Source organism: Phyllobates terribilis, unplaced genomic scaffold (genome assembly GCF_046119375.1).
Source record: "Phyllobates terribilis strain yellow unplaced genomic scaffold, ASM4611937v1 Scaffold_3__8_contigs__length_932513732, whole genome shotgun sequence".
NCBI lineage: Eukaryota > Metazoa > Chordata > Amphibia > Anura > Dendrobatidae > Phyllobates > Phyllobates terribilis.
In genome coordinates this window covers 661705841-661733324 of record NW_027362763.1, presented here as the reverse complement: position 1 = coordinate 661733324, position 27484 = coordinate 661705841, and the positions used below count along the sequence as shown (strand labels likewise).

General features: G+C 49.1%; 1 protein-coding gene across 8 annotated transcripts in view; it reads right to left on the bottom strand.

The window, feature by feature from the left end:
• The window catches only part of DAAM2 (dishevelled associated activator of morphogenesis 2), a 683500-nt gene that overhangs the window by 513552 nt on the left and 142464 nt on the right, over positions 1–27484 (bottom strand). The window contains exon 1 of one of the 8 annotated variants that reach the window (XM_073671721.1): positions 21407–21773. The exons of the other annotated variants lie outside the window; for them this stretch is intronic. The gene's annotated coding sequence lies outside the window, so the exon portion shown is untranslated. Of the gene's footprint in view, positions 1–21406; positions 21774–27484 lie in introns of those variants that run through there. 8 annotated transcript variants of the gene reach the window in all.

The window sequence follows — 27484 nt, the reverse complement described above, 5'->3', positions numbered from 1 at the left end:
ATCACACAGGAGAGGATTAGATACACAGCTCAGCAGACAGTATCACACAGGATAGGATTAGATACACGGCTCAGCAGACAGTATCACACAGGAGAGGCTGAGATACACGGCTCAGCAGACAGTATCACACAGGATAGGATTAGATACACGGCTCAGCAGACAGTATCACACAGGATAGGATTAGATACACGGCTCAGCAGACAGTATCACACAGGATAGGATTAGATACACGGCTCAGCAGACAGTATCACACAGGAGAGGATTAGATACAGGGCTCAGCAGACAGTATCACACAGGATAGGATTAGATACACAGCTCAGCAGACAGTATCACACAGGAGAGGATTAGATACACAGCTCAGCAGACAGTATCACACAGGATAGGATTAGATACACGGCTCAGCAGACAGTATCACACAGGAGAGGCTGAGATACACGGCTCAGCAGACAGTATCACACAGGATAGGATTAGATACACGGCTCAGCAGACAGTATCACACAGGATAGGATTAGATACACGGCTCAGCAGACAGTATCACACAGGATAGGATTAGATACACGGCTCAGCAGACAGTATCACACAGGAGAGGATTAGATACAGGGCTCAGCAGACAGTATCACACAGGATAGGATTAGATACACAGCTCAGCAGACAGTATCACACAGGAGAGGATTAGATACACGGCTCAGCAGACAGTATCACACAGGAGAGGCTGAGATACACGGCTCAGCAGACAGTATCACACAGGATGGGATTAGATACACGGCTCAGCAGACAGTATCACACAGGAGAGGATTAGATACACGGCTCAGCAGACAGTATCACACAGGAGAGGATTAGATACACGGCTCAGCAGACTGTATCACACAGGAGAGGCTGAGATACACGGCTCAGCAGACAGTATCACACAGGATAGGATTAGATACACGGCTCAGCAGACAGTATCACACAGGATAGGATTAGATACACGGCTCAGCAGACAGTATCACACAGGATAGGATTAGATACACGGCTCAGCAGACAGTATCACACAGGAGAGGATTAGATACACAGCTCAGCAGACAGTATCACACAGGATAGGGTTAGATACACGGCTCAGCAGACAGTATCACACAGGAGAGGCTGAGATACACGGCTCAGCAGACAGTATCACACAGGAGAGGCTGAGATACACGGCTCAGCAGACAGTATCACACAGGATAGGATTAGATACACGGCTCAGCAGACAGTATCACACAGGAGAGGATTAGATACACGGCTCAGCAGACTGTATCACACAGGAGAGGCTGAGATACACGGCTCAGCAGACAGTATCACACAGGATAGGATTAGATACACGGCTCAGCAGACAGTATCACACAGGATAGGATTAGATACACGGCTCAGCAGACAGTATCACACAGGATAGGATTAGATACACGGCTCAGCAGACAGTATCACACAAGAGAGGATTAGATACACAGCTCAGCAGACAGTATCACACAGGATAGGGTTAGATACACGGCTCAGCAGACAGTATCACACAGGAGAGGCTGAGATACACGGCTCAGCAGACAGTATCACACAGGAGAGGCTGAGATACACGGCTCAGCAGACAGTATCACACAGGATAGGATTAGATACACGGCTCAGCAGACAGTATCACACAGGAGAGGATTAGATACACAGCTCAGCAGACAGTATCACACAGGAGAGGCTGAGATACACGGCTCAGCAGACAGTATCACACAGGATGGGATTAGATACACGGCTCAGCAGACAGTATCACACAGGAGAGGATTAGATACACGGCTCAGCAGACTGTATCACACAGGAGAGGCTGAGATACACGGCTCAGCAGACAGTATCACACAGGATAGGATTAGATACACGGCTCAGCAGACAGTATCACACAGGATAGGATTAGATACACGGCTCAGCAGACAGCATCACACAGGATAGGGTTAGATACACAGCTCAGCAGACAGTATCACACAGGATAGGATTAGATACACAGCTCAGCAGACAGTATCACACATGATGGGATTAGATACACAGCTCAGCAGACAGTATCACACAGGATAGGATTAGATACACAGCTCAGCAGACAGTATCATACAGGATAGGGTTAGATACACAGCTCAGCAGACAGTATCACACAGGATAGGATTAGATACACGGCTCAGCAGACAGTATCACACAGGAGAGGATTAGATACATGGCTCAGTAGACAGTATCACACAGGAGAGGATTAGATACAGGGCTCAGCAGACAGTATCACACAGGAGAGGATTAGATACACGGCTCAGCAGACTGTATCACACAGGATAGGATTAGATACACGGCTCAGCAGACAGTATCACACAGGAGAGGATTAGATACAGGGCTCAGCAGACAGTATCACACAGGAGAGGCTGAGATACACGGCTCAGCAGACAGTATCACACAGGATAGGATTAGATACACGGCTCAGCAGACAGTATCACACAGGAGAGGATTAGATACACGGCTCAGCAGACAGTATCACACAGGAGAGGATTAGATACACAGCTCAGCAGACAGTATCATACAGGAGAGGATTAGATACACAGCTCAGCAGACAGTATCACACAGGGTAGGATTAGATACACAGCTCAGCAGACAGTATCACACAGGATAGGATTAGATACACGGCTCAGCAGACAGTATCACACAGGATAGGATTAGATACACGACTCAGCAGACAGTATCACACAGGATAGGATTAGATACCCGGCTCAGCAGACAGTATCACACAGGATAGGATTAGATACACGGCTCAGCAGACAGTATCACACAGGATAGGATTAGATACACGGCTCAGCAGACAGTATCACACAGGAGAGGATTAGATACAGGGCTCAGCAGACAGTATCACACAGGATAGGATTAGATACACGGCTCAGCAGACAGTATCACACAGGAGAGGATTAGATACACGGCTCAGCAGACAGTATCACACAGGATAGGATTAGATACACGGCTCAGCAGACAGTATCACACAGGATAGGATTAGATACACAGCTCAGCAGACAGTATCACACAGGATAGGATTAGATACTTTAGCACACTATGAATATTCCCGCGGTGATTTCTGTAACCCTTTCCTGTCCGCCGTCTCTTATACAGGGAGTCCTGCTTATAATGGAGGCTCCTGGGATGTCACAGTTATGTTCTATGTAATAATCCCGGCGGTGCAGAGCCAGAGCCGCAGCCAGGACCTGCGCAGTCTGTGACCCCCAGGGCTGGGGGCGACCACCTCGTCTGCTGAACACCTGCACAGCCTGTACCCTGCTCATGGTCCTAGAACACTCCACTGCTTTATGGCCCTAAGTCCCAGGGGCCCAGCTACCAGGTGTGCAGAGGTTTCATGGATGGCTCCTGACTGCTGCCCCTTGTCTGATGCCCAGGCCAGGTCCTGTGGAAGCACTGACGTCCCTAGGACCATTTTGGTTTCTTTTTGATGGTGACAAAATCCTTTACTTTTGGATGTGACACGTTGTTCCATATTCCCTCCCTGCGCAGGCCGGAGAGCACAGTGCATGGGACAGGCTGCAGCGGCTGCACAGAGCATGGGACAGGCTGCAGCGGCTGCACAGTGCATGGGACAGGCTGCAGCGGCTGCACAGTGCATGGGACAGGCTGCAGCGGCTGCACAGAGCATGGGACAGGCTGCAGCGGCTGCACAGAGCATGGGACAGGCTGCAGCGGCTGCACAGAGCATGGGACAGGCTGCAGCGGCTGCACAGTGCATGGGACAGGCTGCAGCGGCTGCACAGTGCATGGGACAGGCTGCAGCGGCTGCACAGAGCATGGGACAGGCTGCAGCGGCTGCACAGAGCATGGGACAGGCTGCAGCGGCTGCACAGAGCATGGGACAGTCTGCAGCGGCTGCACAGAGCATGGGACAGGCTGCAGCGGCTGCACAGAGCATGGGACAGGCTGCAGCGGCTGCACAGAGCATGGGACAGGCTGCAGCGGCTGCACAGAGCATGGGACAGTCTGCAGCGGCTGCACAGAGCATGGGACAGGCTGCAGCGGCTGCACAGAGCATGGGACAGGCTGCAGCGGCTGCACAGAGCATGGGACAGTCTGCAGCGGCTGCACAGAGCATGGGACAGGCTGCAGCGGCTGCACAGAGCATGGGACAGGCTGCAGCGGCTGCACAGTGCATGGGACAGGCTGCAGCGGCTGCACAGAGCATGGGACAGGCTGCAGCGGCTGCACAGTGCATGGGACAGGCTGCAGCGGCTGCACAGAGCATGGGACAGGCTGCAGCGGCTGCACAGAGCATGGGACAGGCTGCAGCGGCTGCACAGAGCATGGGACAGGCTGCAGCGGCTGCACAGTGCATGGGACAGGCTGCAGCGGCTGCACAGAGCATGGGACAGGCTGCAGCGGCTGCACAGTGCATGGGACAGGCTGCAGCGGCTGCACAGAGCATGGGACAGGCTGCAGCGGCTGCACAGAGCATGGGACAGGCTGCAGCGGCTGCACAGTGCATGGGACAGGCTGCAGCGACTGCACAGTGCATGGGACAGGCTGCAGCGGCTGCACAGAGCATGGGACAGGCTGCAGCGGCTGCACAGTGCATGGGACAGGCTGCAGCGGCTGCACAGTGCATGGGACAGGCTGCAGCGGCTGCACAGAGCATGGGACAGGCTGCAGCGGCTGCACAGAGCATGGGACAGGCTGCAGCGGCTGCACAGTGCATGGGACAGGCTGCAGCGGCTGCACGGAGCATGGGACAGGCTGCAGCGGCTGCACAGAGCATGGGACAGGCTGCAGCGGCTGCACAGAGCATGGGACAGGCTGCACAGAGCATGGGACAGGCTGCAGCGGCTGCACAGTGCATGGGACAGGCTGCAGCGGCTGCACAGTGCATGGGACAGGCTGCACGGAACATGGGACAGGCTGCAGCGGCTGCACGGAGCATGGGACAGGCTGCAGCAGCTGCACAGAGCATGGGACAGGCTGCAGCGGCTGCACAGTGCATGGGACAGGCTGCATCGGCTGCACAGAGCATGGGACAGGCTGCAGCGGCTGCACAGTGCATGGGACAGGCTGCAGCGGCTGCACAGAGCATGGGACAGGCTGCAGCGGCTGCACAGAGCATGGGACAGTCTGCAGCGGCTACACAGAGCATGGGACAGGCTGCAGCGGCTGCACAGAGCATGGGCAGTCTGCAGCGGCTGCACAGAGCATGGGACAGGCTGCAGCGGCTGCACAGAGCATGGCACAGGCTGCGGCGGCTGCACAGAGCATGGGACAGGCTGCGGCGGCTGCACAGTGCATGGGACAGGCTGCGGCGGCTGCACAGAGCATGGGACAGGCTGCAGCGGCTGCACAGTGCATGGGACAGGCTGCAGCGGCTGCACGGAGCATGGGACAAGCTGCAGCGGCTGCACAGTCCATGGGACAGGCTGCAGTGGCTGCACAGAGCATGGCACAGGCTGCAGCGGCTGCACAGAGCATGGGACAGGCTGCAGCGGCTGCACAGTGCATGGGACAGGCTGCAGCGGCTGCACAGTGCATGGGACAGGCTGCAGCGGCTGCACAGTGCATGGGACAGGCTGCAGCGGCTGCACAGTGAATAGGACAGGCTGCAGCGGCTGCACAGAGCATGGGACAGGCTGCAGCGGCTGCACAGTGAATAGGACAGGCTGCAGCGGCTGCACAGAGCATGGGACAGGCTGCAGCGGCTGCACAAAGCATGGGACAGGCTGCAGCGGCTTCACAGTGCATGGGACAGGCTGCAGCGGCTGCACAGTGAATAGGACAGGCTGCAGCGGCTGCACAGAGCATGGGACAGGCTGCAGCGGCTGCACAGAGCATGGGACAGGCTGCAGCGGCTGCACAGAGCATGGGACAGGCTGCAGCGGCTGCACAGTGCATGGGACAGGCTGCAGCGGCTGCACAGTGCATGGGACAGGCTGCAGCGGCTGCACAGTGCATGGGACAGGCTGCAGCGGCTGCACGGAGCATGGGACAAGCTGCAGCGGCTGCACAGTCCATGGGACAGGCTGCAGTGGCTGCACAGAGCATGGCACAGGCTGCAGCGGCTGCACAGAGCATGGGACAGGCTGCAGCGGCTGCACAGTGCATGGGACAGGCTGCAGCGGCTGCACAGTGCATGGGACAGGCTGCAGCGGCTGCACAGTGCATGGGACAGGCTGCAGCGGCTGCACAGTGAATAGGACAGGCTGCAGCGGCTGCACAGAGCATGGGACAGGCTGCAGCGGCTGCACAGTGAATAGGACAGGCTGCAGCGGCTGCACAGAGCATGGGACAGGCTGCAGCGGCTGCACAAAGCATGGGACAGGCTGCAGCGGCTTCACAGTGCATGGGACAGGCTGCAGCGGCTGCACAGTGAATAGGACAGGCTGCAGCGGCTGCACAGAGCATGGGACAGGCTGCAGCGGCTGCACAGAGCATGGGACAGGCTGCAGCGGCTGCACAGAGCATGGGACAGGCTGCAGCGGCCGCACAGAGCAGCGTCGCCTCTCCTGGGCTCAGTCCTGACCTGCCGCAATGATCACAACAGCTTTGGCTTCTGATCTTCTTACATAGGACAGGACAGAGGGAGAACCCCTCTAGTATCAGTGCCGCATCCCTCAGACTCTCTAGTATACAGTGAAGGAAAAAGTATTTGATCCATGGCTGTTTTTGTAAGTTTCCCCACTGACAAAGACATGAACAGTCTATAATTTTAAGGGTAGGTTAATTTTAACATTGAGAGATAGAATATCAAGAAAATCACATTGTATAAATTAGATAATTTTTTTTGCATTTTGCAGTGAGAAATAAGTATTTGATCCCCTACAAACCATTATGAGTTCTGGCTCCTACAGACCAGTTAGACGCTCCTAATCAACTGGTTACCTGCATTAAAGACAGCTGTCTTACATAGTCACCTGTATAAAAGACTCCTGTCCACAGACTCCATTAATCAGTCAGACGCTAACCTCTACAACATGGGCAAGACCAAAGAGCTTTCTAAGGATGTCAGGGACAAGATCATAGACCTGCACAAAGCTGGAATGGGCTACAAAACCACAAGTAAGACGCCGATCTGGGGCACCATGCAAAATCTCACCTCGTGGGGTATCCTTGATCATGAGGAAGGTGAGAGATCAGCCTAAAACTACACGGGGGGAACTTGTTAATGATCTCAAGGCAGCTGGGACCACAGTCACCAAGAAAACCATTGGTACCACATTACGCCTTAAAGGTTTAAAGTCCTGCAGTGCCTGCAATGTCCCCCTACTCAAGAAGACACATGTGCAGGCCCGTCTGAAGTTTACCAATGAACACCTGGATGATTCTGTGAGTTATTGGGAGAAGACAGCTTGTGGTCAGATGAGAAACAAATTGAGCTCTTTGGCATTAACTCAACTCGCCGTGTTTGTAGGAAGAGAAATGCTGCCTATGACCCAAAGAACACCATCCCCACTGTCAAGCATGGCGGTGGAAACATTATATTTTGGGAGTGTTTCTCTGCTAAGGGCACAGGACTACTTCACCGTATCAATGGGAGAATGGATGGAGCCATGTACCGTAAAATCCTGAGTGACAACCTCCTTCCCTCCAGGACATTAAAAATGGGTCGTGGCTGGGTTTTCCAGCAAGACAATGACCCAAAACATACAGCCAAGGCAACAAAGGAGTGACTCGAGAAGAAGCACAGTAAGGTCATGGAGTGGACTAGCCAGTCTCCAGACCTTAATCCCACAGAAAACTTATGAAGAGAGTTGAACCTCCGAGTTGCCAAGCGACAGCCTCAAAATCTTAATGATTTAGAGATGGTCTGCAAAGAGGAGTGGACCAAAACTCCTCCTGACATGTGCGCAACCCTCATCATCAACTACAAAAAAACTCTGACTGCTGTGCTTGCCAACAAGGGTTTTGCCACCAAGTATTAAGTGTTGTTTGCCAGAGGGATCAAATACTTATTTCTCACTGCAAAATGCAAATAAATGTATCTAATTTATACAATGTGATTTTCTTCATATTTTTTTGGATATTCTATCTCTCAATGTTAAAATTAACCTACCCTTAAAATTATAGACTGTTCATGTCTGTGCCAGTGGGCAAACTTACAAAAACAGCCATGGATCAAATAATTATTTCCTTCACTGTAAGTGCCGCGTCCCTCAGACTCTCTAGTATCAGTGCCGTGTCCCTCAGACTCTCTAGTATCAGTGCCGTGTCCCTCAGACTCTCTAGTATCAGTGCCGTGTCCCTCAGACCCTCTAGTACCAGTGCCGCATCCCTCAGACTCTCTAGTATCAGTGCCGTGTCCCTCAGACTCTCTAGTATCAGTGCCGTGTCCCTCAGACTCTCTAGTATCAGTGCCGTGTCCCTCAGACTCTCTAGTATCAGTGCCGTGTCCCTCAGACTCTCTAGTGTACGTGCCGTGTCCCTCAGACTCTCTAGTATAAGTGCCGTGTCCCTCAGACTCTCTAGTGTACGTGCCGTGTCCCTCAGACTCTCTAGTATCAGTGCCGTGTCCCTCAGACTCTCTAGTGTACGTGCCGTGTCCCTCAGACTCTCTAGTGTACGTGCCGCATCCCTCAGACTCTCTAGCATCAGTGCCGCGTCCCTCAGACTCTCTAGCATCAGTGCCGCGTCCCTCAGACTCTCTAGCATCAGTGCCGCATCCCTCAGACTCTCTAGCATCAGTGCCGCATCCCTCAGACTCTCTAGCATCAGTGCCGCGTCCCTCAGACTCTCTAGCATCAGTGCCGCGTCCCTCAGACCCTCTAGTATCAGTGCCGCCTCCCTCAGACTCTCTAGTACCAGTGCCGCATCCCTCAGACCCTCTAGTATCAGTGCCGCGTTTCTCAGACTCTCTAGCATCAGTGCTGCCTCCCTCAGACTCTCTAGTATCAGAGCCGCCTCCCTCAGACTCTCTAGTACCAGTGCTGCATCCCTCAGACCCTCTAGTATCAGTGCCGCATCCCTCAGACTCTCTAGTATCGCTGCCGCATCCCTCAGACTCTCTAGTATCAGTGCCGCATCCCTCAGACCCTCTAGTATCAGTGCCGCCTCCCTCAGACTCTCTAGCATCAGTGCCGCGTCCCTCAGACTCTCTAGTATCAGTGCCGCCTCCCTCAGACTCTCTAGTACCAGTGCCGCACCCCTCAGACCCTCTAGTATCAGTGCCGCATCCCTCAGACTCTCTAGTATCAGTGCCGCATCCCTCAGACTCTCTAGCATCAGTGCCGCATCCCTCAGACTCTCTAGTATCAGTGCCGCATTCTTCAGACTCTCCAGTATCAGTGCCGCATCCCTCTAACTCTCTAGTGTCAGTGCCGGCTCCCTCAGACCCTCTAGTACCAGTGCCGCGTCCCTCAGACCCTCTAGTATCAGTGCCGCATCCCTCAGACCCTCTAGTATCAGTGCCGCATCCCTCAGACCCTCTAGTATCAATGCCACATTCCTCAGACTCTCTAGAATCAGTGCCGCATCCCTCAGACTCTCTAGTACCAGTGCCACATCCCTCAGACTCTCTAGTACCAGTGCCACATCCCTCAGACCCTCTAGTACCAGTGCCGCATCCCTCAGACCCTCTAGTACCAGTGCCGCCTCCCTCAGACTCTCTAGCATCAGTGCCGCGTCCCTCAGACTCTCTAGTATCAGTGCCGCCTCCCTCAGACTCTCTAGTACCAGTGCCGCACCCCTCAGACCCTCTAGTATCAGTGCCGCATCCCTCAGACTCTCTAGTATCAGTGCCGCATCCCTCAGACTCTCTAGCATCAGTGCCGCATCCCTCAGACTCTCTAGTATCAGTGCCGCATTCTTCAGACTCTCCAGTATCAGTGCCGCATCCCTCTAACTCTCTAGTGTCAGTGCCGGCTCCCTCAGACCCTCTAGTACCAGTGCCGCATCCCTCAGACCCTCTAGTATCAGTGCCGCATCCCTCAGACCCTCTAGTATCAGTGCCGCATCCCTCAGACCCTCTAGTATCAATGCCACATTCCTCAGACTCTCTAGAATCAGTGCCGCATCCCTCAGACTCTCTAGTACCAGTGCCACATCCCTCAGACTCTCTAGTACCAGTGCCGCATCCCTCAGACCCTCTAGTACCAGTGCCGCATCCCTCAGACCCTCTAGTACCAGTGCCGCCTCCCTCAGACCCTCTAGTACCAGTGCCGCCTCCCTCAGACTCTCTAGTACCAGTGCCGCATCCCTCAGACCCTCTAGTACCAGTGCCGCCTCCCTCAGACCCTTTAGTACCAGTGCCGCCTCCCTCAGACTCTCTAGTACCAGTGCCGCATCCCTCAGACCCTCAGTACCAGTGCCGCCTCCCTCAGACCCTCTAGTACCAGTGCCGCCTCCCTCAGACTCTCTAGTACCAGTGCCGCATCCCTCAGACCCTCTAGTACCAGTGCCGCCTCCCTCAGACCCTCTAGTACCAGTGCCGCCTCCCTCAGACTCTCTAGTACCAGTGCCGCATCCCTCAGACCCTCTAGTACCAGTGCCGCCTCCCTCAGACTCTCTAGTACCAGTGCCGCATCCCTCAGACCCTCTAGTACCAGTGCCGCCTCCCTCAGACCCTTTAGTACCAGTGCCGCCTCCCTCAGACTCTCTAGTACCAGTGCCGCATCCCTCAGACCCTCTAGTACCAGTGCCGCCTCCCTCAGACCCTCTAGTACCAGTGCCGCCTCCCTCAGACTCTCTAGTACCAGTGCCGCATCCCTCAGACCCTCTAGTACCAGTGCCGCCTCCCTCAGACCCTCTAGTACCAGTGCCGCCTCCCTCAGACCCTCTAGTACCAGTGCCGCCTCCCTCAGACTCTCTAGTACCAGTGCCGCATCCCTCAGACCCTCTAGTACCAGTGCCGCATCCCTCAGACTCTCTAGTATCAGTGCCGCATCCCTCAGACTTCTCAGTGACATCGCCGTCCTATGGTCCGGTCCCGTAGGTCCTAGGACATCTTGTTACCGGAGGCAGTGGTGCTGAGGGAGGAGGACACAGAATTTATCGGGGGGCTGATCCCAGTAACCAGACCTGTTCTCATCTCCACCTGCAGGTGGTGAACCCCAAAAAGTTCTTTTATAAGGACACAGACCTGCTAGCGTTCCCATATCTCCTGAGGGGGGTAATATTAGGATAATAGGGAACATCTGCTGTTCTCTATTATCAACCATTTTGAGACGGTAAGAAGACCAGGGGGTGACAGACCATTGGTGCAACCTGTGGAGCTGCAGAGGGGCCCCAGAGGTCCAGGGGCCACAACCACCTCCTGAGCAACTTCTGTCTCAGCCAGATAAGAGGGTGTATCCGGTTCTTGCATGGGGGTCTCGTCTGTGTGCGTCGGCCCCTGGGGAGGATGATTATACTCTGACATGATTATACCCTGACATTGGGGAGTATGCCAATACTGGAGGCTCTACTTCCCAATACTCTTGCATTCGCCAGGACTGCGCCACTTTTTGGAAACGTCCCAGCAAATTGGGGATTTCCTTAGCCAAAAAGGATGGAGTGTAAAAAAAAAAGCCGCCACCGGGTGAGCTTTCCCAGCCGTTATTGGGGGCGGTCCTGGAGGGACCAAGAACACTGTACGGACCCTTTACAATCCAATAATTCATCATCATGCTCAAGTCCCCGGCTTTGGAGGTGGATGTGGCCTCTGACCTCCAGGGCCACTGTGTGGCTGCACAGGTTGCGCCAATGACACGTCCGCCTGTGTCTGGCTTGTGGTCAGGGCGTCTCCACGCTCCACAGGCGGCACACAAGCGTCGCAGTCAGTCGGCGGCCGTCGCAGTCAGTCGGCGGCCGCCGCACTCGCCGGTATCACGCCGCTGTGTGATTTGCAGTCAACCTTGATATCTACAATTAAAGACCTAAAGAAAGCGCCGGCCCCGCTCCTCCTGAATCAGGGTTTCCAAATATTTAAACAGAGGGAAACCATTTGTCACCGTGAAACGTCAGGCCGCGAGGGGAAGATGGAGACAATGAAGAGAAGACGCGGGGTCCCTGCGGGCGACGCAGCGTCAGGAAATGAACCCAGAAGTTACTGTACGCTACACTGACTGCGGATGATTGACTGCCCTCAGCACCTGCGCAGAGGAAGACATCAGAGGCCGCAGCACCGCGCGCCATCAATCACTGCTCCAGCCAGGGCAGTCATGGAAAAATTATAGCAATATATAATATAAATATACTGTACATATTCCGGAAATCCCTTTATTCTGGTATTTAATAATCCAGAAAGTCTGATGATCCAGTGCTACATTATGGTGCAACACACATTGTGCATATGTATCAGATTGGTCTAATTCTTGGGCAGAGTAAACCCCAATGCCTGGTTCATTAATGCTAGCATTGCGCGCGCCCAGCTTGGTGAACGGCCCACAAAACTCCTTAATTAATCTGGCGCATCTTTCCACTCCCTGCGCTGGCGCGTGAGTCTGTCCTGTTGCTTTCGCCACCATGCCACACCCCAGCTCAGTCCACTTTTCCGGCACAGGACCGGTGACAACAAGCAGTTAAGTTGCAACATTGTTGCACAAAACATTTTGTGACATTTCAAGAAGCAGTTTTATGCCCGAATTCAGACTGCTTGATAAATCTGCCGCACTGCATCCAGCACTTCCATCATGGAGAACGACTTTATTATACATTGCCTGCAAAAAAAAGTCTTCATACCCTGTGATCTTTTTCACATTTTTTTATGTTACACCCACAAACTTAAATGTTTTTTTTTTTATTGGGATTTTAGATGTGACGCGAACACAAAGTAGCGAGTATCTGTGACGTGTGAAGGAAATAATACAGGGTTACTAAGTATTTGAAAAATAGAAATCTGTTACTCCCACATTTATGTTTGTGGGTGTAACGTGGAAAATTGTGGAAAAGTCCTCGGTATAACTTGGGATTGGGATGTTCCCATCATTTGGGTCCTCCAGTCCTCCCAGAATTGCCCACTGTGGGGGATAGTTGTATAAATCTGTCCCCCTGAAGTGGCGATCCTACGCACAGAGGGGCTCGGAGGTTTTTTCTGGACAGATTCATTGACCATAAACTCCACACTGCCCCCTCTCTGGGAGGACACCCAGTACATCGGTCAGGACGCAGCGTCCCCAGACACATCAAAGTGACCAGAACTCAAGGAGGAGTTCATCCATAGTTACATATTGGTAACAATGTAGCACTGCGCCGTGCCCCCTTCCTCTGGCTCAGGGACCCCCAGGTCTCCTCCTCAGCCTGGCAGAGCCCCCTGAGTTATGAGCGCCGATCATGAGGTTCATGGCTGGGGCAGGCTGGGAACATTGGTTGGGGGCCAGAATAACTGCAAAACCTCCCCGATAAGTCACTTTTATGTCACCTGATTGATGGCGACGTCTCAGAACTCACAGAAAGGAACGAAAAAAGATTTACGTCTCCTAAACCCCATCGTACCCCACAATGTCCAGCCGCACAATGAGGGACGCTGCTGCCCGGAGACTCAGAGACGAATATCCTGCGGGTGATAATCAGCGAATCATAAGAAGAATCGTTCCTCAGAAAAAAAAAACACAAATTTACATATAAGAACACAGAAATAAATGATAGAAACGACGACCGAGAGAACGACATTTACTGGTAACAAAGGAGCGAACAGTCATCATCAGGACTAAGGAAGAGAAAGCAGAGCAATGAGGCAGGGCGTCCTCACAATATCAGCTGGTCATTATCCTGTACCCCGAGTGTCATTATCCAGCACCCCGAGTGTCATCCTGCACCCCGAGTGTCATTATCCTGCACCCCGAGTGTCATTATCCTGCACCCTGAGGGTCATTAACCTGCACCCCGAGTGTCATTAACCTGCACCCCGAGTGTCATTATCCTGCACCCTGAGGGTCATTAACCTGCACCCCGAGTGTCATTATCCTGTACCTCCCAGTGTCATTAACCTGCAGCCGGAGTGTCATTAACCTGCACCCCGAGTGTCATTATCATTATCCTGTACCCCAAGTGTCATTATCCTGCACCCCCAGTGTCAGCGTCATTATCCTGTACCCCGAGTGTCATTATCCAGCACCCCGAGTGTCATCCTGCACCCCGAGTGTCATTATCCTGCACCCTGAGGGTCATTAACCTGCACCCCAAGTGTCATTAACCTGTACCCCGAGTGTCATTATCCTGCACCCTGAGGGTCATTAACCTGCACCCCGAGTGTCATTATCCTGTACCCCCCAGTGTCATTAACCTGCAGCCGGAGTGTCATTATCCAGCACCCCGAGTGTCATCCTGCACCCCGAGTGTCATTATCCTGCACCCCGAGTGTCAGCGTCATTATCCTGTACCCCGAGTGTCAGCATCATTATCCTGTATCCCGAGTGTCATTATCCTGTATCCCGAGTGTCAGCGTCATTATCCTGTACCCCGAGTGTCAGTATCATTATCCTATACCCCGAGTGTCAGTGTCATTATACTGTACCCCGAGTGTCAGTGATATTATCCTGTACCCCGAGTGTCAGTGTCATTATACTGTACCCCGAGTGTCAGTGTCATTATCCTGTACCCCGAGTGTCAGTGTCACTATCCTGTACCCCGAGTGTCAGTGACATTATCCTGTACCCCGAGTGTCAGTATCATTATCCTGTACCCCGAGTGTCAGTGTCATTATACTGTACCCCGAGTGTCAGTGACATTATCCTGTACCCCGAGTGTCAGTGACATTATTCTGTACCCCGAGTGTCAGTGTCATTATACTGTACCCCGAGTGTCAGTGACATTATCCTGTACCCCGAGTGTCAGTGTCATTATCCTGTACCCCGAGTGTCAGTGTCATTATCCTGTATCCCGAGTGTCAGCGTCATTATCCTGTACCCCGAGTGTCAGTATCATTATCCTGTACCCCGAGTGTCAGTGTCATTATACTGTACCCCGAGTGTCAGTGACATTATCCTGTACCCCGAGTGTCAGTGTCATTATACTGTACCCCGAGTGTCAGTGACATTATCCTGTACCCCGAGTGTCAGTGTCATTATACTGTACCCCGAGTGTCAGTGACATTATCCTGTACCCCGAGTGTCAGTGTCACTATCCTGTACCCCGAGTGTCAGCGTCATTATCCTGTACCCCGAGTGTCAGCGTCATTATCCTGTACCCCGAGTGTCAGTATCATTATCCTGTACCCCGAGTGTCAGTGTCATTATCCTGTACCCCGAGTGTCAGCGTCATTATCCTGTACCCCCAGTGTCAGTGTCATTATCCTGTACCCCGAGTGTCAGTGTCATTATCCTGTACCCCGAGTGTCAGTGACATTATCCTGTACCCCGAGTGTCAGTGTAACAGTAAATGTTTTCCTGTCGGGCTGTAGATGGTTCTTTATCTTCTCTGCATTACAATATTTTCACCATTTCCTTTCGCCTCCGTCACATTAATGACATAAATGGGCGATTATCACTCATGAATTCCGTCTACACACCAGTCACCCACAACCACCGCACAAAGGACAATTCATTGCTGCCTTTTCTGCCCGGACAGTAATGCAGCTGCGGCCCGTCCAGATCTCCCACGTGATCCACCGTCCAGATCTCCCACGTGATCCACCATCCAGATCTCCCACGTGATCCATCATCCAGATCTCCCATGTGATCCACCGTCCAGATCTCCTGCGTGATCCACCGTCCAGATCTCCCACGTGATCCACCGTCCAGATCTCCCACGTGATCCACCGTCCAGATCTCCCACGTGATCCACTGTCCAGATCTCCCATGTGATCCACTGTCCAGATCTCCCGCGTGATCCACCGTCCAGATCTCCCACGTGATCCACTGTCCAGATCTCCCACGTGATCCACCGTCCAGATCTCCCACGTGATCCACCGTCCAGATGTCCCACGTGATCCACCGTCCAGATGTCCCACGTGATCCACCGTCCAGATCTCCCACGTGATCCACTGTCCACATCTCCCACGTGATCCACCTTACAGATCTCCCACGCGATCCACCTTACAGATCTCCCACGTGATCCACCTTACAGATCTCCCACGTGATCCGCTGTGTGCCGCTATAGTGCGGTATTATATGAAAGCAGAGTTATATCAGCAACAAAACCAGGACCCAGAGCGACCGGTCACCGACCCTTGTAATCCGACCAACCGATTCATGACCAGAACAGACAGACAGCGAGCAAAGCCAAGAGAACTTATCCTCTGAAATACTCTGTGCTGCTGGTCACTGCCCCTCTATAGTTGTCAGCACATTGCCTTCCTGACATTCTCCGTCGTTCCACAATGTAAGACCCAGTCTGTGCCATAAGAAGAAGACTTCTCTCCTGAAATACTCTGCGCTACCATGAATATTCTTAGAACTACAATATGTAGCCGCTGTCAGATACTGGTCAGAGAAGTGAAATACAACCCGAATCTACAGGAAGCGCCTAGAAGAACCCCAACTATAATAAACCGCTGGTTATTACAGGACAGGCGATAAAAATGCCGCCTATAAATCACGAGGGTCTATGGTTTTCTGCATCGATACATAATAACAAAACAAAACACTATCAAAGTAACTACAACTCAGATGAACAAGACAAGTCACATTGTGTCATTATGTATCAAAAATACAGAAGCCCTGTGTGACAATTAAGTAAGTACACCGTGACTGCTTGCCTGGGAGCGGAGATGTCCGAGATTAACTGCTCATCGGCAAATGTCAACCCCCTCCATAAAAGCAGAAGTTTTGCTAATTTGCTGGATCATTCAGCCTTGTTTTACCTCAATGCCAAGTTGCAATCAGCAAACATCTTAGAGAAGCGACTGCTGCCCATCGATCTGTAAGAGGCTATACGGCCATTTCCAAACCATCATTCTAAGGTGAAAAAAGATTATTCATAAGCAGAAAGCATTCAGGACAGCTGACAATCATCCCAGGAGTGGACGCCCCGGCATATTCACCCCCAAAGTCACACCAAGTAATGCTCAGAGAAAATGTGAAAAACCAAAGAGCTAGAGCTCAGACTCTAAAGGCCTCAGTTAACTTGTAAAATGTTGGTGTTCATGACTGTACAATCAGTAAAAGGTAGAACAAGTATGGCTTGGGTGGAAAGGGTTGCATTTGAGCAAACTACAAGACTTCTGGAACAACGTCTTTTGGACAAAAGTGGAGCTGTTTCACCATAATGCCCTGCGGCACCACTGGCGAAGACCAAACAGCAAGTCCAATGATGACCCCAATGTGCTTGATGGAGAAAAGTCTGGAGACAATGCAGCAGCGAGAGCAGGTTTAGGCCACGCAGGCGGTTCACAGTAGTACGAGGGACATGAGGCCTGGCGTTGTGTTGGGACAGCTCCTGAGACACATTGGAGAAATGGCTGCACCACTGGTTCCATGAACAAATCAATATAATGCTGAGCTGTTAGTGCATCGGGAATAAACGGAGCATCTACTGTGAGGGATGATGGCACTGACAGACCAGGGAGCTGCGGTGTGTGAGTGCTGGTAACTAAGAGGAGCGATGTACTGCAGGATGGGGCTGTATACAGGGGGCTGAGAGGAGAGATATAGTACAAAAAAGGGGCTGTATACAGAGGTCTGAGAAGAATTATTGTCATGATTCTGTAGCAGGATTTCCTGAGGCAATGAGCTGCTTCCCTTTGCCTAAAACTGAGAGGACACTAGGCTATCCCTGTTCTCCAGATTACCCCTGAAGGTGGCAATGCTGGGGTCTCGTACCTTGCTATGCTCCTATATGCACACTGATCTGTTTCCTCCCCCACCCAGGGAGTTATGGGTCAGGATTGTATAGGATAGCACACTAACCTGACAGACAGGGTAAACAGACAGGGATAAAAGAAAACTACAATCACACAAACACACTCACAAAAAAATCGAGTGGAAATCAAGGGAATAGTAGGAGGGGTAAACCAAATGAGAGAGGATTAGGATAAACACCAATACCAAATCCACGCAGATATCTCCTGTAAACTACACCAACCGACTGCTACTCATTAAGAACTCTCCTTCACCACCAAACTAGTAAGTGGAAAACTATCAACAGCAATTCACTAGTGCAAGAGGTGAGTATATATACCGGTGAGGAGTGGCCAACACAGAACAGCTGAGACAATTCAGGATGGAGGGCTCCTGGAGAACTGAACTGATTAACCCTAGCAATGCCAGAGCAAAGAAAGCCAGCCTGCACTGCTAAAAGGAAGGTGAAGCAGATCTAATACGTGCAGGGGTGTGCGTAACCAGACGCCGCAATCTTCTGACACCTCTCTGTCACTGTATTCCCGTTACAATTATATACTGAAGGAGAGGGCTGTGTCTCAGAGGAATGATATACTGCAGGAAAAAGGCTGTACAAAGGAAACTGAGAGAAGTGATATACTGCAGGATGGGGCTGTATATAGGGGAGCTGGAGGGATTTGAGCTGCAACTGAGAGATCAGTGATTTGAAACTGCAAATAATGCTCTATTGATGCATATGGCAAAAGATAATCCTCTGTCATATGCATCAATAAAGTGGCATTTGCAGTTTGACAGCACTTAGCAGCAGGTATCAAACACAGTTACAAGAAAGAATCATTGAGTTTGGCTCAGTCTGTATATTATCAATAAGTCTGCATTTACTGTGCCTTGTAAAAAATTATGCGACTGTGGGAATAACTTTTTACCCCCTATACAGGGATCTGGACTTACAACAGGTTTACTTGGGGTGCGTTCACAAAGTGGCCGGTGACTGGATGAGCGAACTTGAGCGATGAGCGAAAGTCAAACTAGCTGGGTCAGTAACTAAAGAAACAGAACCGGGGACCGGGACAAAACTGTAGTTAGAGCAATAGCCGGGCTCAGCTGCCAGCACAGTCAGACTAGGTGAGATCAATCACAGAGACAGAGGTTGTCAGGGTAGAAGCTGGTCAAGATCACAATAGCACCAGAGAGTAACCAAGCAAATATCGGGCAACTGCCAGCAGTATGACTGGAGTTTAAGTAAGGCGTGGTACTGCCATATTGGCCACCGCAGACATCAGAATACGCCGGCTGAGCTCCTGGACACTACACACCCATTTAGAGATCTTGAGTATGGCAGGGAGTTATAGCACAAATTAGATTAGAAATCTAAAGTTTTCTTTGCACTATGAATAAAGTGGATCTGGCACCAGATTTTACAATACAAACACCAAGCTGTGTCCCTCCTCTCGGCTGAAGCGGAATCTGCACAACCCAGCTTTGATTGACAGCTCTTCAGTGCCCCTTCTCCCTGCTGCTGCTGCTGAAATCCCACACTGCCCAGTACAAGCTGTCAGTCAGGCTGGGAGAGAAAAGGCAGAATACACTGGAGTCATGAGCTGTCAGTCTTTAGCTGAAATCAAAATGTCAATTTTAACATCAGAATTATGCAGCTTTTCTGACATGGATTTTTACAGTAAGTACATCAGTCTTATCAGGTCTATGATGCAGATTGTATAGTAAAATCTGATGACAGATCCTCATTAATGATAATTTAAATAAATAAAAAATGTATTATAACTTCAAATGAGTGTAACTAGTGATACACTTCCTCTATACTAGTGATATACAGTACTTCGTCTACACTAGTGATACACCTTCTCTGTACAACTGATACATATCCTCTACATTATTAATATCCTCGCTTTACACTAGTAATACATTTCTGCTAAACTATTGATACATTTCCTCTATACTAGTGATACCTTTTTCTATATTACTGATACACTTTTTCTACACAAGAGATACACTTCTACACTACAGATACACTTCTTCTACACTAGAGATACACTTCTTCTACACTACAGATAGACTTCTTCTACACTAGAGATTCACTTCTTCTACACTACAGATACACTTCTTAAACCCTACAGATACACTTCTTCTACACTACAGATACACTTCTTATACCCTACAGATACACTTCTTCTACACTACAGATACACTTCTTCTACCCTACAGATACACTTCTTCTACACTAGAGATACACTTCTACACTAGAGATTCACTTCTTCTACACTACAGATACACTTCTTCTACACTGGAGATTCACTTCTTCTACACTACAGATACACTTCTTCTACACTAGAGATACACTTCTACACTAGAGATTCACTTCTTCTACACTACAGATACACTTCTTCTACACTGGAGATTCACTTCTTCTACCCTACAGATACACTTCTTCTACCCTACAGATACACTTCTTCTACACTAGAGATTCACTTCTTCTACCCTACAGATACACTTCTTATACCCTACAGATACACTTCTTCTACACTACAGATACACTTCTTCTACACTACAGATACACTTCTACACTAGAGATACACTTCTTCTACACTACAGATACACTTCTTCTACACTAGTGATACACTTCTTCTACACTAGTGATACACTTCTTCTACCTTACAGATACACTTCTTCTACCCTACAGATACACTTTTTCTACACTACAGATACACTTCTTCTACACTACAGATACACTTCTTCTACACTACAGATACACTTCTTCTACACTACAGATACACTTCTTCTACACTAGTGATACACTTCTTCTACACTAGTGATACACTTCTTCTACACTAGTGATACACTTCTTCTACCTTACAGATACACTTCTTCTACCCTACAGATACACTTCTTCTACACTACAGATACACTTCTTCTACACTACAGATACACTTCTTCTACCCTACAGATACACTTCTTCTACACTAGTAATACACTTCTTCTACCTTACAGATACACTTCTTCTACCCTACAGATACACTTCTTCTACACTAGTAATACACTTCTTCTACCTTACAGATACACTTCTTCTACCCTACAGATACACTTCTTCTACCCTACAGATACACTTCTTCTACCCTACAGATACACTTCTTCTACCCTACAGATACACTTCTTCTACACTACAGATACACTTCTTCTACACTAGTGATACACTTCTTCTACCCTACAGATACACTTCTTCTACACTAGAGATACATCAGGGATACACCTGAAGAAGGCTGCAAACAGCCAAAACGCATATGTATATAGTTTTTATTTGTTTTATATTAGTGTGCATACATTTTTTTTTTTTACTTACGAGCAACCTGACGTTTTTGCACCTTGATCTCACTTGGTGGCAAAGACAGCGCCATCACCTGGTTCTCCCTTTTGACACTAGAGATACACTTCTTCTACACTAGTGATACATTTGCTCCACACTAGTGATACATTTGCTCCACACTAGTGATACATTTGCTCCACAATAGTGATACTCTTGCTTTACACTAGTGATACATTTGCTCCACACTAGTGATACATTTGCTCCACAATAGTGATACTCTTGCTTTACACTAGTGATACATTTGCTCCACACTAGTGATACATTTGCTCCACACTAGTGATACATTTGCTCCACACTAGTGATACATTTGCTCCACACTAGTGATACACGAGGTCCTTACCTCTTTGTCGCCATCAGCAGCAGTTCATACACTGGATGTGGAGCCATGGCCTTATATCCGGCTCTGGATACCTATAGATGGGATGAGCGCTGGATATTCCTGAAATCCATGAGATTGTTGAATGGAATCTGAGCGTGATGTGGGAAATCCTACAGAAGAGCGCGGCCCAGATGCCGGGTTTGTGTTAAGCCGAGTCCTGGTCCCTGGAGAAGTGGGAGCCTTTATAATTGGCAGCGATTCTCCATTGAAGAACGTAAATGATTTCCTGAGTGGAGACTCTGGGACATGCGAGGGGTTTGTGTACTGCAGATGATCTCCACAGAAACTTGGCCGGGTGCACGGGCAGATCTGTGCCAGCTCTCCAGAAAAGCCTCTTCATTATGAAAGACTGGCAGCACAACTCTGCCTGCTTATGTCAACAATGCTGGAAAAGAAGGCTGGCACTCATGGAGAAGGGCTCCTCATGTGAACAGATACTTAAAGGTGCAGAGAGCGATGCCCAGGGGGGCGTCAGGAGGGTATGAGGGTCCGCATTGGAAATGGGACTTCTGGAGGCAGCTGTGATAGCTGCAACAATGGTAGAAATGACAGATATGCAACAATGTATCCTGGGCAGTGATTATAGGGCAATATCAACTGAGAATGATATTCAGAGCCTTGATATCCCCACATAGACATATACCACCCATGACCCGCATCCAGGACAGCTGGCAGTGACGTATCTGGCCGTACGGCGGGATGCTTGCTTCTGGAATACGGCACATCCCAGTATTAGACTCGTCCTTGTATTACGGCGTTCATGACGACCTGCTGGTACCTGTGGTGCACCGGCCTGTCTGTGGTTGCTGCAGTCGGCGTCCACCTCATGCAGCATGCACCCTTCTCTCCTCCGGAATCAGTGCAGTCCCCCATCACTTTCTATGGTGTCAGTGGGGGATTATTCACCATGGCTCCACATCCAGTGGGGGTCTATAGCTGCGCTGTTTCTGGGATTCTCGGGGAGGTTGTCTTCAGCCACGTGAGGGTCTAATGGCTGGGAGGGATATAGTCTCCTCAGCTACCCCTGAGATGATGGGGGCAGTAGTACAGCTGTCGTTACAGTAGATTACCTCCTGTAATTCTAGGGCGGTGTTCATCTTAATCCACCTCTGAGGAATAGATATCACCCATGACCAGATTACCCAATCACAGCTCTCCTTTCATGTGTGACACCAATCACCAAAGCATATCACAGACAAAAGAGAGAAGAGATCTATAAGATCTCCACACCGACCGTCCGGATCTGTTACATTGTATCATATTCATCAGACGCCACCGGATACAGAAGAGGCGAATCAGCGTCGCTACAAAGTATCCGACCCGAGAAGAGAGGAAGAGACACAAATCCCAATCCACTAACAAAGCTCTACAGCAGTAACCTGCAGTCCTATGTAACACCACAGATAACACAGTGATAACTCCCTGAGTACAGATAATGTAGCAGATGTCACCTGCAGTCCTATGTAACACCACAGATAACACAGTGATAACTCTCTGAGTACAGATAATGTAGCAGATGTCACCTGCAGTCCTATGTAACACCACAGACAACACAGTGATAACTCCCTGAGTACAGATAATGTAGCAGATGTCACCTGCAGTCCTATGTAACACCACAGATAACACAGTGATAACTCCCTGAGTACAGATAATGTAGTAGATGTCACCTGCAGTCCTATGTAACACCACAGATAACACAGTGATAACTCTCTGAGTACAGATAATGTAGCAGATGTGACCTGCAGTCCTATGTAACACCACAGATAACACAGTGATAACTCCCTGAGTACAGATAATGTAGTAGAGGTCACCTGCAGTCCTATGTAACACCACAGGTAACACAGTGATAACTCCCTGAGTACAGATAATGTAGTAGATGTCACCTGCAGTCCTATGTAACACCACAGATAACACAGTGATAACTCTCTGAGTACAGATAATGTAGCAGATGTCACCTGCAGTCCTATGTAACACCACAGACAACACAGTGATAACTCTCTGAGTACAGATAATGTAGCAGATGTCACCTGCAGTCCTATGTAACACCACAGATAACACAGTGATAACTCCCTGAGTACAGATAATGTAGTAGAGGTCACCTGCAGTCCTATGTAACACCACAGACAACACAGTGATAACTCCCTGAGTACAGATAATGTAGTAGATGTCACCTGCAGTCCTATGTAACACCACAGATAACACAGTGATAACTCTCTGAGTACAGATAATGTAGCAGATGTCACCTGCAGTCCTATGTAACACCACAGACAACACAGTGATAACTCTCTGAGTACAGATAATGTAGCAGATGTCACCTGCAGTCCTATGTAACACCACAGATAACACAGTGATAACTCCCTGAGTACAGATAATGTAGTAGATGTCACCTGCAGTCCTATGTAACACCACAGATAACACAGTGATCACTCTCTGAGTACAGATAATGTAGCATATGTCACCTGCAGTCCTATGTAACACCACAGACAACACAGTGATAACTCTCTGAGTGCAGATAATGTAGTAGATGTCACCTGCAGTCCTATGTAACACCACAGACAACACAGTGATAACTCCCTGAGTACAGATAATGTAGTAGATGTCACCTGCAGTCCTATGTAACACCACAGATAACACAGTGATCACTCTCTGAGTACAGATAATGTAGCAGATGTCACCTGCAGTCCTATGTAACACCACAGACAACACAGTGATAACTCCCTGAGTACAGATAATGTAGTAGATGTCACCTGCAGTCCTATGTAACACCACAGATAACACAGTGATAACTCTCGGAGTACAGATAATGTAGTAGATGTCACCCGCAGTCCTATGTAACACCACAGATAACACAGTGATATCTCTCTGAGTACAGGTAATGTAGTAGATGTCACCCGCAGTCCTATGTAACACCACAGATAACACAGTGATAACTCCCTGAGTACAGATAATGTAGTAGATGTCACCTGCAGTCCTATGTAACACCACAGACAACACAGTGATAACTCCCTGAGTACAGATAATGTAGTAGATGTCACCTGCAGTCCTATGTAACACCACAGATAACACAGTGATAACTCTCTGAGTACAGATAATGTAGCAGATGTCACCTGCAGTCCTATGTAACACCACAGACAACACAGTGATAACTCTCTGAGTACAGATAATGTAGCAGATGTCACCTGCAGTCCTATGTAACACCACAGATAACACAGTGATAACTCCCTGAGTACAGATAATGTAGTAGATGTCACCTGCAGTCCTATGTAACACCACAGATAACACAGTGATCACTCTCTGAGTACAGATAATGTAGCAGATGTCACCTGCAGTCCTATGTAACACCACAGACAACACAGTGATAACTCTCTGAGTGCAGATAATGTAGTAGATGTCACCTGCAGTCCTATGTAACACCACAGACAACACAGTGATAACTCCCTGAGTACAGATAATGTAGTAGATGTCACCTGCAGTCCTATGTAACACCACAGATAACACAGTGATCACTCTCTGAGTACAGATAATGTAGCAGATGTCACCTGCAGTCCTATGTAACACCACAGACAACACAGTGATAACTCCCTGAGTACAGATAATGTAGTAGATGTCACCTGCAGTCCTATGTAACACCACAGATAACACAGTGATAACTCTCGGAGTACAGATAATGTAGTAGATGTCACCCGCAGTCCTATGTAACACCACAGATAACACAGTGATATCTCTCTGAGTACAGGTAATGTAGTAGATGTCACCCGCAGTCCTATGTAACACCACAGATAACACAGTGATAACTCCCTGAGTACAGATAATGTAGTAGATGTCACCCGCAGTCCTATGTAACACCACAGATAACACAGTGATAACTCTCTGAGTACAGATAATGTAGTAGATGTCACCTGCAGTCCTATGTAACACCACAGACAACACAGTGATAACTCCCTGAGTACAGATAATGTAGTAGATGTCACCCGCAGTCCTATGTAACACCACAGATAACACAGTGATAACTCTCTGAGTACAGATAATGTAGTAGATGTCACCTGCAGTCCTATGTAACACCACAGATAACACAGTGATAACTCCCTGAGTGCAGATAATGTAGTAGATGTCACCTGCAGTCCTATGTAACACCACAGACAACACAGTGATAACTCCCTGAGTACAGATAATGTAGTAGATGTCACCTGCAGTCCTATGTAACACCACACATAACACAGTGATAACTCTCTGAGTACAGATAATGTAGTAGATGTCACCTGCAGTCCTATGTAACACCGTAGATAACACAGTGATAACTCTCTGAGTACAGATAATGTAGTAGATGTCACCTGCAGTCCTATGTAACACCGTAGATAACACAGTGATAACTCTCTGAGTACAGATAATATAGTAGATGTCACCTGCAGTCCTATGTAAGACCACAGATAACACAGTGATAACTCTGAGTACAGATAATGTAGTAGATGTCACCTGCAGTCCTATGTAACACCACAGATAACACAGTGATAACTCCCTGAGTACAGATAATGTAGTATATGTCACCTGCAGTCCTATGTAACACCACAGATAACACAGTGATAACTCTCTGAGTACAGATAATGTAGTAGATGTCACCTGCAGTCCTATGTAACACCACAGATAACACAGTGATAACTCTCTGAGTATAGATAATGTAGTATATGTCACCTGCAGTCCTATGTAACACCACAGATAACACAGTGATAACTCTCTGAGTACAGATAATGTAGTAGATGTCACCTGCAGTCCTATGTAACACCACAGATAACACAGTGATAACTCCCTGAGTACAGATAATGCAGTAGATGTCACCTGCAGTCCTATGTAACACCACAGACAACACAGTGATAACTCCTTGAGTACAGATAATGTAGTAGATGTCACCTGCAGTCCTATGTAACACCACAGATAACACAGTGATAACTCTCTGAGTATAGATAATGTAGTATATGTCACCTGCAGTCCTATGTAACACCACAGATAACACAGTGATAACTCTCTGAGTACAGATAATGTAGTAGATGTCACCTGCAGTCCTATGTAACACCACAGATAACACAGTGATAACTCTCTGAGTATAGATAATGTAGTATATGTCACCTGCAGTCCTATGTAACACCACAGATAACACAGTGATAACTCTCTGAGTACAGATAATGTAGTAGATGTCACCTGCAGTCCTATGTAACACCACAGATAACACAGTGATAACTCCCTGAGTACAGATAATGCAGTAGATGTCACCTGCAGTCCTATGTAACACCACAGACAACACAGTGATAACTCCTTGAGTACAGATAATGTAGTAGATGTCACCTGCAGTCCTATGTAACACCACAGATAACACAGTGATGACTCCTTGAGTACAGATAATGTAGTAGATGTCACCTGCAGTCCTATGTAACACCACAGATAACACAGTGATAACTCTCTGAGTATAGATAATGTAGTATATGTCACCTGCAGTCCTATGTAACACCACAGATAACACAGTGATAACTCTCTGAGTACAGATAATGTAGTAGATGTCACCTGCAGTCCTATGTAACACCACAGATAACACAGTGATAACTCCCTGAGTACAGATAATGCAGTAGATGTCACCTGCAGTCCTATGTAACACCACAGACAACACAGTGATAACTCCTTGAGTACAGATAATGTAGTAGATGTCACCTGCAGTCCTATGTAACACCACAGACAACACAGTGATAACTCCTTGAGTACAGATAATGTAGTAGATGTCACCTGCAGTCCTATGTAACACCACAGACAACACAGTGATAACTCCTTGAGTACAGATAATGTAGTAGATGTCACCTGCAGTCCTATGTAACACCACAGATAACACAGCGATAACTCTCTGAGTACAGATAATATAGTAGATGTCACATGCAGTCCTATGTAACACCACAGATAACACAGTGATGACTCTCTGAGTACAGATAATGTAGTAGATGTCACCTGCAGTCCTATGTAAGACCACAGATAACACAGTGATAACTCTCTGAGTACAGA